The 16,918-nt window shown below is 40.6% G+C and overlaps 1 protein-coding gene across 1 annotated transcript in view; it reads right to left on the reverse strand.

Annotated features, from left to right (window-relative positions):
• Positions 1–16,918, reverse strand: part of TRPM6 (transient receptor potential cation channel subfamily M member 6) — a 133,285-nt gene that overhangs the window by 115,983 nt on the left and 384 nt on the right. The window lies entirely within an intron of this gene.

Consider the following 16,918-nt stretch of genomic DNA (forward strand, 5'->3'; position numbering starts at 1 on the left):
CTTAAATAATTGACTTTTAGGAAACCCACCATACTCTGGGACAATAACACCTTTATTTGGAATTACAGGTGAAAGGCAATTTTATTTAGATCATCCACAGGAAGGTTTCTATATGTGCAGCACAGCAGAAAGAACACTGCAACAGGATTTTACTTCGTGAAATTCAGTAGAGACACACACCACACATTTAACTTGGACAAATCCAAAGTTTTTGCTAAAGGAATAAGTGAGAGCTAGAAGAAGAAAGGTGAGAAGAAAGAAAAAAGATTTAAGTGTGAACAACTTCAATGCCATTTTAAGTTCAGAAGTACATAATGCCCAAGGGCATCAGTTCTCAAACTTTTGGAGCTTAGGACCCCTTCATATTCATAGAAATTACCAAGACCTCCAAAAAGTTTTCATTTATATGAGTATGTCTACCAATATTTATGTCTCAGAATTTAGAACTGGGACTTTTTGAGATATTTACTCATTAGTTCGTTTTAAATAAATCTATTTACCTATTTATGTTAACATACATACTTCTTATGAAAAAAAATTTTAAGATTCATAATGTTTTTATTTTACTTAATTTTTTAAAAAGACTTTATTTATTTGGAAGAGAGCACACAAGCAGAGGGAGTGGGAGAGGGAGAAGCAAGCTCCCCACTGAGCAGGGAGCCCGATGCGGGGCTCGATCCCAGGACCTAGGGATCATGACCTGAGCCGAAGGCAGGCGCTTAACCAACTGAGCCACCCAGGTGCCCTGAGATTCATAAAGTTTTTAGAGAGAAGAAAGCTGTCTTATATTTTTTAAAATATCTTTAATGTCAGGCGCCTGGGTGGCTCAGTTGGTTAAGCGCCTGCCTTCGGCTCAGGTCATGACCCTGGAGTTCAGGGATCAAGTCCTGCGTCGGGCTCCCTGCTCAGCAGGGAGTCCGATTCTCCCTCGGACCCTCCCCCCTCTCATGCTCTCTCTCTCCATCTCATTCTCTCTCTCAAATAAATAAATAAATAAAATCTTAAAAAAATAAAATAAAATATCCTTAATGTCTGGCTTAAAACAGCTAGATTCTCATATCTGCTTCTATAGTCAATTTGTTGCAATAAGTGGTTTGTCTTGAAGTATGAAGAAAATTGGCCTCACGCTGACATGTAACCGGAAAAGGAAATAGTACTTTAATAGCCTTTTTAGATACTATGAATTCATCATGTAACCTCATGAAAACTCCACTATACACTCTTAAGAGAATGAGTAGAAAAGGTAAATAACGTCTTAGCACCATTATAAAAATAATTTTGATTTTGGGGACTCCTTGAAGGGATCTCAAAAGACCCCCAGGAATCCATGAACCACGCACAGAAAACCACTGCCCAAAAGTGATTGCATGGAGTCACTTGAGTATGAGCACAAGACAGGGTCTACTGATTCGTTGTTGGTCTCAGATCCCATACACATGTTTTCGTCTATGCATCTCATTCCAATGAGTGCATGGTAGTTATTTCAACATCCCCTACTGAATCTTGTGCTCAACTGAAAAGAAGTTTCAACATAGAGAAAAAGCAATTAGAGATCAAATCTTCACATACGATGCTTTATGAGCAATATAGGGACTTTTGAAAGATAATTTTGACTGTATTCATTCTAACCTTATGGCTGACTTTAGTGCCTACCAAATTCTCCATCCCAAAATGTCACTGAAGCATAAGTAGGGGATCAGCCCTTCAGAATCCATAGGTGGCATATATTTTATCTGTTTATCCATTCTTCCTTTAAAATATCAATATCTCCAAGAATAATAGCTTCATTCGTTCACTTATTCGTTCATTCAAAAGTACTTTGGTTGGTATATATTATTCTAATAAAAACAGAAAAACTGCATCCCAAAGACCAATACCAAAGGGGAAAAACCTATGTTTATAAATAGATACCAAGTATGGGACAAAAGCATGATGTGGGACTCCTTGAAAGCAGAAATCCCTCTGCCTGCCGATATTTGGGAAGGCTTCAAGGAGGACATGAGACTTAGGACAGTCCTTGAAAGGTGACAAAGGTTTTGGGAGGTGGTGATAGAATGCCATTGTGGTTAGAAATGCAGAGATTCCAGCCTGGAAGAGAATTCAGAGAACATTTACGGTAAAAGCCATGAGGTCACTGGGGAGTAGAGAACAGAGAAGATGAAAGAGCCAAGAACTTCTGAAAATAACTAAACACAGGGCGCAGAAGAGTTCAGGGAATAATGAACAAAGAGTTACTAAACGGGATGGTGACAGGATACCTGAAGTAGAGAATGGAGAAAGTTTTTTTTTTTAATTGAAGAGGGAAAAGTGATTATGAAAGTAGGACGTTTCAGAGATAAGCTAAGAAGTTTAATACTGACAAGAAAGTAAGGAGAGGGGCACCTGAGCGTCTCAGTCAGTTGGGTGTCTGCCTTCGGCTCATGTCATGGTCTCAGAGTCGTGGGATCAGGCCCCACATCGGGCTTCCTGCTCAGCGGGGAGTCTGCCTGTCCCTCTTCCCCTGCTTGGTGTCTCTCTCTCTCTCTCTCTCTCTCTCTCTCTCTCTCTCTCTCTGTGTGTGTGTGTGTTAAATAAAATCTTAAAAAAAAAATAAAAAGGAAAAGAAAGTAAGAATGGCCACGATCACTGAGCAGACTGAGAGAGATTTAGGAAACTGGTTGCAGGGGTGGCTCAGTTGGTTAAGCGTCCGACTCTTGATCTCTTGATCTCAACTCAGGTCTTGATCTCAGGGTTGTGAGTTCAAGCCCCACGTTGGGCTCCATGCTCCGTGTGGAGCCTACTTTAAAAAAATAAATAAATATAAAATAAAGTCTATTAAAAAAAAAAGGAAATAGGTTGCAAAGCAGGAGGCAGCTAGTGTAATATACCCTTGGGAAAACAATATTAAGAACAACAGCCACTAAATCAACAATATAAAGCAAAAGCCATCATCAATGTAAGCCTTTCGTATCTGCCAAAGGCTGTGCTAAGTGATTTATGCACTTTAGCTACAATAATATTCACAACTGTGTGATGGGTACGGAGGAGGGGGGCAGGTTCTACCAAATACCAATTCTAGAGCTCTTTTGCAATAGGTTTAACAGGCCAAAATTGGAAGAACACGTATTTTATGTTGAGAAAGCCTAGACCTTGTTTTTGGATAAAAGAGAAGTCAATAAAGACAGAGAGAGAAGATGCAAGAGAGAATGAAAATGACTTTAGAGACTTGGGCGGTGGGGCAGGGGATTGGTGAAGAAATGGTTTGAACAGCCATGGAGGAAGGCTCAACCTTGAAGAAAATGCTTCCTCTTCTGATAAAGCCAAGGAGAGGATGACAAACGTTTCCTTCTTTTTAATTTTGCCCAAGACCCTATTACCTATGTGCTACAGCAGTCAGCCCATTTCGCTCTGAAGGCTGCAAATCTCCGCATTCTCCTTTGCCCCTCTTATCAAGGGAGAAAAAGGAAGGTAGGAGATACACCTGTGCAATCATACGTCCCCTTTCTATTACTCGCACTTCACAGTACAACAGCACAATACACTATGCGTTCTATGGATCACAAAGCATAGGAGATACTCTCTCAGTAGGGGATCCACGGAACTTAAGATATATGGGGAACACCAGTAGTATCCCACTGGACATACTCTGGAGTGAAGTGCCACACGATATTCCAAGGATGTCCCCAATACACTAACCTAAAAATGTGTGCCTCAGAATATATGGGTCTGCAGACATCTACACTAAGCAAATAGGAATTCAGGGTAAAGGATAACAGTAAATGTAATTGGAGATCCCTGGGCAGTTGGACTGTCGGGGCAAGGTATACGATAAATGTGCCTTCTTGGCTCACCTGCAAGAAAGAAGGCTAGCCTGTAAGAAATTCCTATCAGCAAACTGGAGAAATCTTTTTCTTTCTGGGTGACTGGCCCCAGAGGATGTCAGAGCAGCATCCAGCTGTCCAGCTGTAAATTCTCATGAGCATTCCTTTAGCCTTTTCATTTTTAAAAAAATTAATTATCATCACTTGGGGTAAACCTTTTACAACTTGTGCCTAACTGCCACATAGCAAAAAACAAACAAAAAAGATTTGCTATACTGTTGGTCCTTGTATTCTAAGCCTTTACTCTATCACTTGTGGAACATGTAAGCCAGGACTCAGCAACATTTTTTTTTAATAGATAACTTTGAAAGTAGTATTAAAATCCACAAGGTATAGGAGATGATACAGGGAAAAATTAACTCTTCCTCCTATCCCTGTACTCCAGACATCCCATTTCCTTTCCCCAAGGGAACCTCTGTTATACTTTGTTATGTATTCTTCCAAAGATCATCTATGCATTTATAAGCATATACCAAAAAATTATTTTTTACATAGAGGTATATTATACACACTGTTCTGCACCTTGCTTTTTCTTCACTTATTAATAATTTGGACATCCTTATATATTTGTACACATAGAGTTCCTTCATTCTTTTGGGGACTGACCAGTATTCCTTTGTATGGAAATCCCATAATTTATTTAGCTAAAATACATACACCATAGCTTTCACGTGCATGTACATATATCAGATAAAACCCTACTAGTAAAATGTCTAAGTGAATTCAAATATTACCACATTGCCCTCCACTGGAGGGTGTGCCAATTTATAAGCAAAAGGTGTGAGTTACTAACAACTCTTAAACGTTAGAGAATACATTGAGTATAATGCATTTTAATTGTTTTAGGGAACTACAGTATTTTTTCAGTAATATTCAACTTCCTTCCAAAAAATTCCAAGTGACCAAATTCCTTCAATTTAAAAATAATTTTAAAATAAAATACCAAAAAATGTACTTGCCTGAGGAACAAGAATCTCAAGCATCCAAAATGGCTTTAATGTTCAGAAGTGATAAAGTATCTCCGACAGAACTTTGAAAATATGTGAATATTTGGATAGCAGCAAGACAACTGAAGACCAGAAGACTTCAACCAAAGGATTGCAGTGAAAAGAGTACTGGTTTGCTGATTGTTATCTATGAAAGTCACGTCTCTGAGAAGTCATGGGTTATAGTAGAGAAAGAACAGAAGGAGGAGGTAGAGTATGGGCGTTTGTGTTTTTGTCGCCCATTGACTATGGCAGTCCATTCATCATATGCAACTTGGCTGGCAGGACGCATACAACCTACCCTATAACCTCACCAGGTTTAAAAGGGAACAAAAGAATATCTTACTTCAAAGTAACCTGCCCAAATCTGTATCCTTTGTTTCCCCCACCCAAACCTATCCCCCACCTATATTCCCCAAGCGCTCACCAGTATACCCACGTGTCCAAGTTGGAAACCAGAGCACCATTATTCATTCTTCCCCATCCTTACTTCCCTTTCAGTCAACCACCAAGACCTATTGATTCGATTTCTTAAGTATCTCTTGCATCAGCCCACCTCTCGCCATCTATATGGCCACGATCCTAAGGTCACCACGAATTCTTGGCTAGATGGCCTCCCATCCGGTCTTTCTGCATCCAGATTTCCCTTCTCTGATCCATTCTCTGCAGTAAAGCCTACAGTCTTCTTAAAGCAAAAAAGTAAAACCTAAAACCTTTCAGTGGTTCCCCCAATGTCATCAGGATAGTTTACAAGTCCTTCACCAGGTTTATAGCCCACTGCCTACGACATCTGAGCTGCTCCCTCTCTCACCTGTCTCTGGCTTCTCCCTACTTCAATCTCTACATTCTACATATACTCAACAACTGTGAATCCTCTGAATTTGCCTCCTACTCCTTCCATGCTGTTCTGTGCTGATATTCTCCACTCTCCTCCTTTTTCCACCAAGACAGACATAAAAACCTTCATAGAAACTCTCCAAATCTCTGAATCAGGATCTCCTTCCATGGGCCCCTGAGCCTTCTGTGCTTACCCCCAGGCACTGCACAATCATGACCTATTTAGACTGACTACACTCTAAGCCCTGGAACACAGGGAACTGTCTTGTTTCTTGTAGGATCCCCAATATCAACCTGAGTTCTGGGTACACATTTGAGCACTTTATACTAGAGTTTCTTAAGTATATCCTAGAGAACAAAGGCATTACATGGGATGAAAAGAAAATGTTTTGTGGCTATATAAACACATGCAAATAGTGTGACTCTCCAGAAGAGATAAATCCTTATTAGCCATTGTTCCCCTAAATATATTTGACCAAGGATCATCTCTGAGGGTAAACACACTTGTTTGCACAGGGTGCAATTTTGGAAGATTCTTTTCCAAGAGATTTCTGCCAGCTCTCAGTTCAGAATGTTCCCTCCCCTAAATCTTATATCTTAATGTAAGATTTTTATCTTCATCTTTAAGCTTTTCAGCTGACTAAAAAAAAAAAAAAAAAAAAAAAGAACATCTTTGAGATGTTTAAGTTAATTTAAAAGATAGAAATCTTTAAGATTTCTATCTTAATTTAAGCTAAAAGATTTAAGGTAGCATACCAATCGGTTTTGTTTTTGTTTTCTTCAGAAAAGAATTCTCACCCAGAATAACTAATTCCACTAATATTCCAGAAGGAAAACAATGTTTTAATAAAATGAGTGTGGTCCAGGAAGCTGAGAATCACAAGTCTGTCGGTGGGACACCGAGAGCTCTGTGAGTAACAGGGGTTGGCAGATGACAAATAGCCTTTGCTAGGATAAAGTTTCCCAACTTCTTTTTCTGGCTGTTATACTTGATTTTCAAAGTTCCAATGATGTTTAGAAACCAACTGTTCTTTCAGTGCAATTCAGGAAGGAAAGGGGAAGATGATAACTACCACGGAATGCCTTTCTCATTCTTTGTCATTGAGGAGCAAAACTATGGAGCAGCTTTCCCTTTTCACGGAGTTTTAGTCATTAAGATGTTTCTTCTGTATTTCTTCTGCCATTGTAAAATGGGAAGAAATACAGCCATAAGGAAAAGACCTTGAAATGACCCAAAAAGGCAATTATAAAAGAGGGATTAAACAAAAGAAAAGCAGCTTTTCTCTTTTAAGAATGTGTCACTCAAATGCTCAAGGTTTTCGTGACTATATTACATAAAGAGGAACTGTCTACCTTAGCCACCTCATGTCTCAAACTGACCAAGACTCTCTCCTTGACTGAACTTGGCTCACGCTCTTTCTGACTTGAGTCCTTTTTCTGACTAGGCCCCAAACTCGGGCTCTGTGGTTGGCCCTGCTAAGGCAGTTTCAGCAAGAATCTGCTGGGTCAGTTAGTGAAAATCCCCCACCCCTGGTATCTGATCACCCTGGCCTGCCTTTAGCAAGAATCCTGTTGAGTTGGTCTAGCAAGAATCCTTCTGGCTTTGATCTTTTCTCTTGTGGTTTTCCAACCACTGACCCCCACCCTGCTCCTTCGCTATCAATCTCCACTTGTTGTTGTACTCCGAATTGAGTCCCACCTCTCTGCCCTACTGCAAAACCCCCATTGCAGCAGACCCTCTTGAATAAAGTCTTTCTTACCATGTTTAACAAATGTCATGAAAAATTTTTAATAAAACCCAAGCCACACACGCACACACACACACACCCCATCTGTAGGTCAGAGAACAAAACTCACAAACATTGGAATCCCAGTAACTCTGAGACTCTCTGGTAGACTGAACCTTACAGAGCTTCTCCCTTCAGCTAAACTGGAAGATAGACTCTGACATCAGGAAGACCCCACAGAGTGGACCTCAGAGGGCTTACCTATCACCTATCACATTCCATATTTGTTGAACCCAAATACCAGCCAGCAAGATGCAATTTCTGTCTGAAAAGTCTCCACTCTAAGAGTTGCTTCTCAAGAATGTGGTTTCCCGGACGCCTGGGTGGCTCAGTTGGTTAAGCGACTGCCTTCGGCTCAGGTCATGATCCTGGAGTCCCGGGATCGAGTCCCGCATCGGGCTCCCTGCTCAGCAGGGGGTCTGCTTCTCCCTCTGACCCTCTTCCCTCTCGTGCTTTCTATCTCTCATTCTCTCTCTCTCTCAAATAAATAAATAAAATCTTTAAAAAAAAAAAAAAGAATGTGGTTTCCCTCTTAAGGGCAGTGGCTGTAAGCTCAAGAGACCAAAATATGAGCCTGAATGGTTTGCCTCTGTATTACATTCAAGAGCAAAGATCCAATCTATAAAGTCTTAGGCCGAATCACCATTCCCTCCCAGTTTACTGGCCTAAAGACTCTAACAAATTTTAGAAAGTTTAAATTTTAAGATTCTGGACCCTCTTCTCTGTTTTATTTTTTTATTTTTTTTTAAAGATTTATTTATTTATTTGACAGAGAGAGACACAGCGAGAGAGGGAACACAAGCAGGGGGAGCGGGAGAGGGAGAAGCAGGCTTCCCACAGAGCAGGGAGCCCGATGCGGGGCTCGATCCCAGGACCCTGGGACCATGACCTGAGCTGACGGCAGATGCTTAACGACTGAGCCACCCAGGTGCCCCCCTCTTCTCTGTTTTAATCCAACAATGCCTACTTGCTTGACTTCCTGTCACAGAGCAAAATTGTCTGCCTAGAATCCTGAGTTCCTCTAGGTCAGATAAGGACAAAGATTATGGGGGAAGCAGTGGGCAGGGGCTTTGTTTTGTTTTTTTTTTAAATCACTTTAAAGCAGACACTAACAGTAGTGACAAAGTTTGGAGAGGTTTAAGTGATCTAGGCCAAGGATCTATAAAGTACCCTATGGGCTTAAATTCTTCTAGGAGTAAAATTCTCTTTCCTAAGATTATAATTTACAAAAACTTCTTGACTCTTTTAAAGATCAACGGAGGACATCTGTTTTCTCCAGAAAGAAGGAAGATACTTCCATATTCAAAGACCAACCTGCTCCACTATAAGATATATGCCTAGTTCATTCTGTAAGATAATATTAATAGCAACTATCTTAGTCAGTTTGGGCTACTATAAACAGAAGACCATACACTGATGGTTTATGCAATAGACATTTATTTCTCAAAGTTCTGGAGAACAGAAGTCCAAGATCAGGGTGCCCAGACAGTCAAGTTCTGGTGAGAGCCGTCTTCCTGGTTTACAATGGTTACCTTCTCCCTGTATTTTCACATGGCAGACAGAGATCATCTCTCCTGTGTGTCTTCTTTATAAGGGCATCCATCAAGCCCTAATTACCTCCCAAAGGCTCCACCTCCAAACGCCATCACATGGGAGATCAGGACTTCAACATATACATTTTGGAAGACACAAACATTCAGTTTGTGACATCCACAACATCAGGACTTTCTGTCCTTTATCCAGCACTTTCTGTGTACCCACCTGCACAATACAAAGTACTTACCGCCCAAGAGGATGTGGGAAGTAGGTCAGTTATTATCTCCATTTTACAAATGAAAACACTGAGTCAGAGAAGTTGACAACTGCCCCAAAACACAATGGCTCATACAAGTGACACTAGGATTCAAACATGGCAGTCTGACTCCAGTTCGCGCCCTTAACATCTTCGGTTCACTATCACTGACCTACAGAGCTTGCACCTCTAGCAACCCCTGTGGCTGTACAGTGTTTTGTGGTTTACAAATCACTTTCCTGAACATTGGACCCTCACATGAATCCCATGCGGTCCCTAGTAGATAGTATGAGTAAGATCAAGCAAATGAAATGCCCAGAAAAATCCCTGCCACATAGCATGTTTTCTGTGAGTATCCTCAGACCCATAGAAAAATGTCAAGAGGGTCATGAACCCCTGGAAACTGTGTACAGTAGTCGCCCTTTGTCCATGGTTTCAGTTACCTACAGTCAACTGCAGTCTAGCAAATCATCATCAGATCAGTAGTAGCCTAACACCATGTCACAATGCCGGTATCATTCATCTCACTTCATCTGACGTCATCACAAGAAGGGTGAGTACAGTAGGCTAAGAGAGTTTGAAAGAGACCATATTCATGTAACTTTGATTACAGTATATTCTAGTAACTGTTTATTATTAGCTACAGATCATCTCTTACTCTGCCTAATTTATAAATTAAACTTTATCATAGGTACGTACACATAGGAAAAAACAGTACGTATTGAGTTTGATACTATCCACAGTTTCAGGTATTCACTGGGGGTCTTAGAACATACTCCCTTTCTGGGCACCTGGGTGGCTCAGTTGGTTAAGCGACTGCCTTTGGCTCGGGTCATAATCCCGGAGTCCCGGTATCGAGTCCCACATGGGGCTCCCTGCTCAGCGAGGAGCCTGCTTCTCCCTCTGACCCTCCCCCCTCTCATGTACTCTCTCTCTCTCATTCTCGCTCTCTCAAATAAATAAATCTAAAAATAAATAAAAAATAATAAAAACTTAGTTTTTTTAAAAAAAGAACATACTCCCTTTCATTAGAGGAATTAAAATAAAAATAAATAAATGGACATATCCCCTTTTGTGTGGATGTGAAATGAGCATTTCTCAGGAGAAAAATCTCAAGAGCTGGGTCAAAAATAAGTGCCACACAAAGGATCTGAACAAACAGGTCTCCAAAGAAGACATACAAATGGCCAATAAACACATGAAGATCCTCGACATTATTAGTCATTAGGGAAATGCAAATCTAAACCACAAGGAGATACCTCTTCACACCCACTATAGGATGACTATAATCACAAAGTAAGATAATTTAAGAGAAGGGGAGAAATTGAAACTATCATATACACTGTTCATGAGAATCTAAAATGACACAACCTCTCTGGAAAGCAGTCTGGCAGTTCCTCAAAAGGCTAAACCTAGAATTAGTAAGTCCACTTCTGAGTACCTCCTACCTAAGAGAAATGAAAATGTTATGTCCACACAAAACCTTATATACAAATGTCCACAGCAACATTATTCATAATAGCCAAAGATCAAAAACAACTCAAATATCCATCAACTGATGGACAAATGAACTGTGATATGGAATACTATGCAGCAATACAAAAAACATTAAGTACTGATAACACGCTACATGGATGAACTTTGAAAACCTTATGATAAATGAAAGAAACCAGATAAAAAGGAATACATATTGTAGGTGTGCATCTACATACAATGCCCAGAACAAACAGACCTATAGCGGCAGAAAGTAGATCAGTGGTTGCCTAGGGCTGGTGGGGATAGAGGCACTAGGGGTGGACAGCTAAGGGGTGTGGGGTTTCTTTTGGATATGATAAATATGTTATAAAATGGACTATGGTGATAGATGTACGATTCTGTGAATATACTAAAAGCCATTAAGTCGTATACTTGAACTAGGTGAATTAGGGGTGCCTGGCTGGCTCAGTTGGTAGAGCATGTGACTCCTGATCTCAAGGTCATGAATTCAAGCCCCACACTGGGTGTGAAGACTACGTAAAAACAAATAAATAGATGAATTATGTGATATGTGAATTATATCCCAATTTTTAAGTGGGGAGCAGCACAGGCAAAGAAAAAGACCCATGACAGAAAACCACAATAGTTCCCTCCCCCCCAATCCATGTGGGATACATCCCCAGACTCCCAGTGGATGCTGGAAAGAGCAGACAGTATTGAATACTATGTATATTTTTTTCCTGGATACACATACCTATGATAAAGTTTAATTTATAAATTAGGCACAATAACTAAACAAACAATTACAACAAGGTATGTAAATGTGGTCTCTCTCCCTCAGAACCTTATTGTATTATACTCATCCTTATGACCACGATGATGATGTGGGATGCTAAAATGCCTATGTGATGCGATGAACCAAGCTGAATGAGCCCAGTGACGAAGGCATTGTAATGTAGTGTGAGACTACTTGACTTTGTGATGATCTGTTGGAAGGAGGATCATCTGCTTCCAGACTGTGGTTGACTAAAACCACAGAAAACAGAACCACAGACAAGAAGGGACTATTAAATTTAAATAAGTAACAGGCCACAAGGCAGAAAGCAAACCACAAATGTGTTTCATTCAACCAATAAAGTTTTTTCAAAAATCTTCTGAAGCACCTACTGAGATGTAAAAACCAAGAGGTTTCACATTCAAGAAAGAATCTGTATATCTGCATTTTCTGTAATAAGGAGGGGGCCGGGGGTGGGGACACAGAATCTGGCAATACTCGCCTTGCATTTCAACTTGGCAACAGTCAGTTGGGGCCAATTGCGGGCCACCATGTTTAGTCAAGGTTTACACCGACCAGTAAACCTAGGTACCCCCAGCAGGCCTGGTTTTTGAGTTTGAGTGTTTGAGCTCCTGGATCTATTGCTTTCATTGGATTTTCAAAGGAATTTCTGCCTCAAAACACATTCACAGCTCTTAGAAGGAGGTGGCCAGTGAATGGTGGCTATGTGTTTCATAGTTAAGGAAACTGAGGTAGCTTGCCTAAGGCAGAAGGGCATGCAGCTAGCAGTAAAACCACCTTTTCCAACTATTCTTTTTATTATTCTTCTCACCTTCCTGCTGATACCTCTAGAGACTTAATTACCACATTCTGCCCCTTTTTTGCTTATAACTAAGGAAAATCAGTGATAAACAGCATGCCATACATTCCAAAATGGTGTGTTATTATCAGGCTCTATGATCTAATCACAAGGAAAGTTTTGCCTAGCCCTAAGTGTCTTTAGTTGGTATGGGCAATTTGAGGGGGCCCACCTGGCCCATATCCCAACACATTCCAATACTAGGAAAGATAAGATGAATGTTAATCTTGCACACATGGCCAGGGAATAAAATACCAAGAAAGGGTATTCTCTCCAAGGTCACCCACACACCTATCACAGAAAGCAGTTTCTGACAGACAGGGATGTTTCCATCCCTGGACCAGGTGGTTTGCTCATGTCAAAAATGACCATTATAAGAAGCTCTGAATCTGCAATCAGCAAAGTGAGCAGAGAACTTTGGTTGCTCATACTCATTCATCCCACTGGGCTTTGAGTTTGCCAGGAAGAAAATTCTCTTTTGGGGGGGGGGCAGGGGGGAAAGAGAGAGAATCCCCAGCAGGTTCTATGCCCAGTGCAGGCCTTGATCTCATAACCCAGAGATCATGACCTGCGCCGAAACCAAGAGTCAGATGCTTAATGGACTGAGACACCCAAGTGTCCCCGGAAGAAAATTCTGTATGATGGCCATACATAGAATAGAGCACAACCAAATTCACCAGGCTGATCTCTCCAGTCAACACACACAGCACCATTGCAATCCTAGGATACCAGACGGTTACCCCAGTCCTGGAGCGTTTCAAGAACTGGAGCAGCATACAGCACAGGGTCACTCCACAGAGGGCTGTACAGCAAACGCCAACAGGGAAAATGCAGGGAAACCGGCACTGGGAAAGGCACCTGTGTGGGCTACCAAGTAAACCTCTTCGTTTCCAATTGAAATGGATCAGGAGGCTTTCAAGAGGCACATGCTTACGAACTCAGAAAAAGAATGTAACCCCTAAGCCAAACAAAACTACCACTTCTCGCTGCTCCCAACTGCATAACTGGTCACGGCACTCTGAAATAGTCTCTGAGTTTATCTGTACTATAAATAACTGAGGACCTCTTCCCCAGAGATATGGAAATACCATGGAAGAAAGAGAAAGCAGCATTAGTCCACCCCAACAAGGCGACCTGCCAACCGTTCTGGTGCTAAGTGCATCAAAAGAAAATTCCCAGAGCAATCCATTGCTACACCCTCCACATACCCTGGAAACCATGGATTCCAGGCAGTAGCTGAACCCAGCTGCAAGTAGATTCAATCACCCTCATCAAATTATAGGATGAATCCCATTATGGAGTTCGTGTGAAAATTTCTGGTTTTTTGTTTACTTACTTGTGGTAAAATACACATAGAATTTACCATCTTAACTATTTTTTTTTAAGATTTTATTTATTTATTTGTCAGAGAGAGAGAGAGCACAAACAAAGAGAGTGGCAGGCAGAGGGCTCTCCGCTGAGCAGGGAGCCCAATGCAGGCCTCGATCCCAGCACTCCGGGATCATGACCTGAGCCAAAGGCAGATACTTAACCAATTGAGCCACCCAGGGGCCCCCATCTTAACTATTTTTAAGCGTGCAGGTTAATAGTGTTAAGTATACTCACATACTTGTGCAACCAATCTCCAAAACTTTTCATCCTGCAAAACTGAAACTTTACACCTATTAAATAACTCCTCATTTCCCTCTGCCCCAGCCTCTGATGACCTTCATTCTACTTTTTATTTCTATGAACTGGACTACTTTATATACCTCCTATAAGTGAAATCATACAATATTTATCTTTTGGTGACTGCTTATTTTACTTAGCATAACATCTTCAAGGTTCATCCATGCTGTACCATGTGTCAGAATTTCTTTCCTCTTTAAGGCTAAATATTCCATTGTGTGTGTGAGAGAGAGAGGGTGTGTATCCATTCAGAAAAGCTATTTCTGTATCTCAGGGGTGTGATGATGTTGCTCTGGTGACCCACAAGTTATGCAGTTCAATTTGTAATGGTCATGATTTTATACTGGGAAAGAGAAACAGAGAGAGTCTGGATTGTGTGATGTTTGTATTCGAGGAGAAGAAAAACAAGCTAACCAAATGCAGCCGTGGGGCTCAATTTCAGCATTGAGAAGCATCACCCCATTCCTCTGCAGCTCAAAAATAAGTTTTGTCCACTATATAGTCCCAAGTTCTGGAACAGGTGTTAGCACAGAGTTGGCACTCATAAGTTCATAAATGAATGAATCCAAAGAGTGATTGAATGCTCTAAGTCCAACAGTTTGAATACCTCTGGATTGGAGAGAGATGAGGGATAGAAAGGGAACTTTCTGTTTGAATTTCTATTAAAAGTGTTTGAATTTCTATTAAAAGTGTTTGAATTTCTATTAAAAGTGTTTGAATCTAATTGAACATAATAAAAAAATAAAAAATAAAAGTGAATGATTTACCACAAGAAATTATTTTTGCGTTGTTAGTGGAATTTTTTTAAGGGAAAAAAGTCTGAGAGGGTAATTTGTCATAACAATATATCAATTCAATGTACCTTATGCATACCCGTTCTCAGAGAGCTACTGGAAAAAGTGTTCCACTAAAATGATGGAAAAAAAATCACAAAGACATGGGATATAAGAAACAGGAGCCAGCCTAACAGAGGAAAAGGGGATCCCCATGACGATGCTGAAGACAGAGCCCAAAGTAACAGCTGTACATCCAACGTCAAGACTGGAAAGGTCTGGAGAGGCCAAAGCAGGTCAGAAAGTTGTACTCAAGATAAAACTGGTTAAAATAGGTATTACACAGGGGTCATCTGGAGAGAAGATCTAGGCAACTGGCAAAGAACTTGTTAAATTAGTGAAAAATCCATAGAAAATTCTGGAAACACACACACAGAAAGACAACTCTGGGGGAACAAAAAAGTTAGAAAGGGGGAGTACCCACATACTACGTAACTCAGCTTTTAATAGCGTATGAGTGTATGAGTGTGTGTGTGTGTAGGAAGGCATAGCACTGTTGAGCGGACTAAATATTGACCTGGCCAAAAGCTATGGACAGCTATATTCTGTAGATGTTAGGAACAGGAAGGACCATGTGAATGGTAGATGCAGGAATGCAAAAGAAATCCAAACCCTTATACTCCATCTGGAAAGTCATTTCCAGTGACTACACATGAAAAATCAGGAAAGAGCCACGTAAGTATTATTTAGAGGCATGAATAAGTATCAACAAGCTAAAAGAGATGAACATGATTGCTCTTTCAGAAAAGCAGGAAATGATGGAGGGTTCTGCTGTTTTAAGAAACAAACCTTATGGAATTATTTGACTCTGAACTATGTGTATATACAACTTCAATAAGACTAAGAAGTCAAAAAGAAAAAAAAAAAGCACAACTGAGACCCACTTTGGAATATCTTACCTAACAATGATTTTTTTTTTTTTAAATAGGAAATAGTTGCCATGTAGATTTCTGATGGGACACGAAGAAATAACTGGGTTACAGGGAGGATGGACATTTGGGAGTTCCAACACTGGATGAGTCTACCTACAGAAGTGCAATAAAGTCACTCTAAGACTGTTTGGCTCTTCAGCCTATCCTGAACGCCCATGATCAAAAAAATCCAGTGAGAAAGAAAAAGAAGCAAGATATATTTCAGGTCCAATATTTACCAAGCCCCTGATAGTTTTGGAATAGATGTCCTGCCAAAAACATGAGCCATGATAGAAAATTGTAAATAGTCAAAATAAGACCCAACTTTGTGGCAAATCACCAGCGTGCTGTATGGGTCTTTTCCTTCTCCTCCAGGGTACAATCAATTCAAAGTGCTATTCACACCCTTGTCCATCAAGGCAAACTTAACACTAGAGTACTAGTTCCTAATTTGGGCCCCAAAAAGGAGGCTCATGCTAATGGTTTATAATCCCTGGAAGATATGGGCTGGTGGGGGAAGGGAGGTAAGAAACGTCTAGACTCTTACAGCCAAACCCAGGTGTCAGTCTAACCAGAATATTTAATGCTTTACCAGTTCTGGTAGAATCCAAAGCAGATGAAAAATTCACATCAAAATTTGTACACTAGGGGAAAGAAATTGAAGAACTCCGCTCCCACTTTGGCAATTAGGCGTGACCCACATTCTCCCTAGGAACAAATGATCAAAATCCTATGTGCAGATACAACACTCTCATTCTTAGTGGTTTAAAGCACTGCCCTGGGTCCAAATCTCTATTTTCCTCCTTCGGCTTCATTTTCCTCACCTGTAAACCAGTGTGGTGGGCTGAAGGGAGGGGTGATGATAGACCTCATAGGGTTATTGCCAAGATGAGGTGATAACAATCACAAACTTTTGCACCCCGCTAAGTATGTTAGGCATTATTTTCTAAGTGCCCGGCATATACAGCATCTGATTTAATCTTCAAATTATAAGTATTATTATCCCACTTCCAGATGAAGAAGCAGCACACAGATTAAGGAATTTAAGGATCATAGTTAGTGGTGGAGCGGGTATGCTAATTCAGGTGATCTGGCTCCAAAGACAGTGCTCTTAACAGCCAGTCTGTACCGAAA

This window comes from Eumetopias jubatus, unplaced genomic scaffold (assembly GCF_037043125.1).
Source record: "Eumetopias jubatus isolate StellerSeaLion01/CBP00866 unplaced genomic scaffold, mEumJub1_p1.0 scaffold_15, whole genome shotgun sequence".
Lineage (NCBI taxonomy): Eukaryota > Metazoa > Chordata > Mammalia > Carnivora > Otariidae > Eumetopias > Eumetopias jubatus.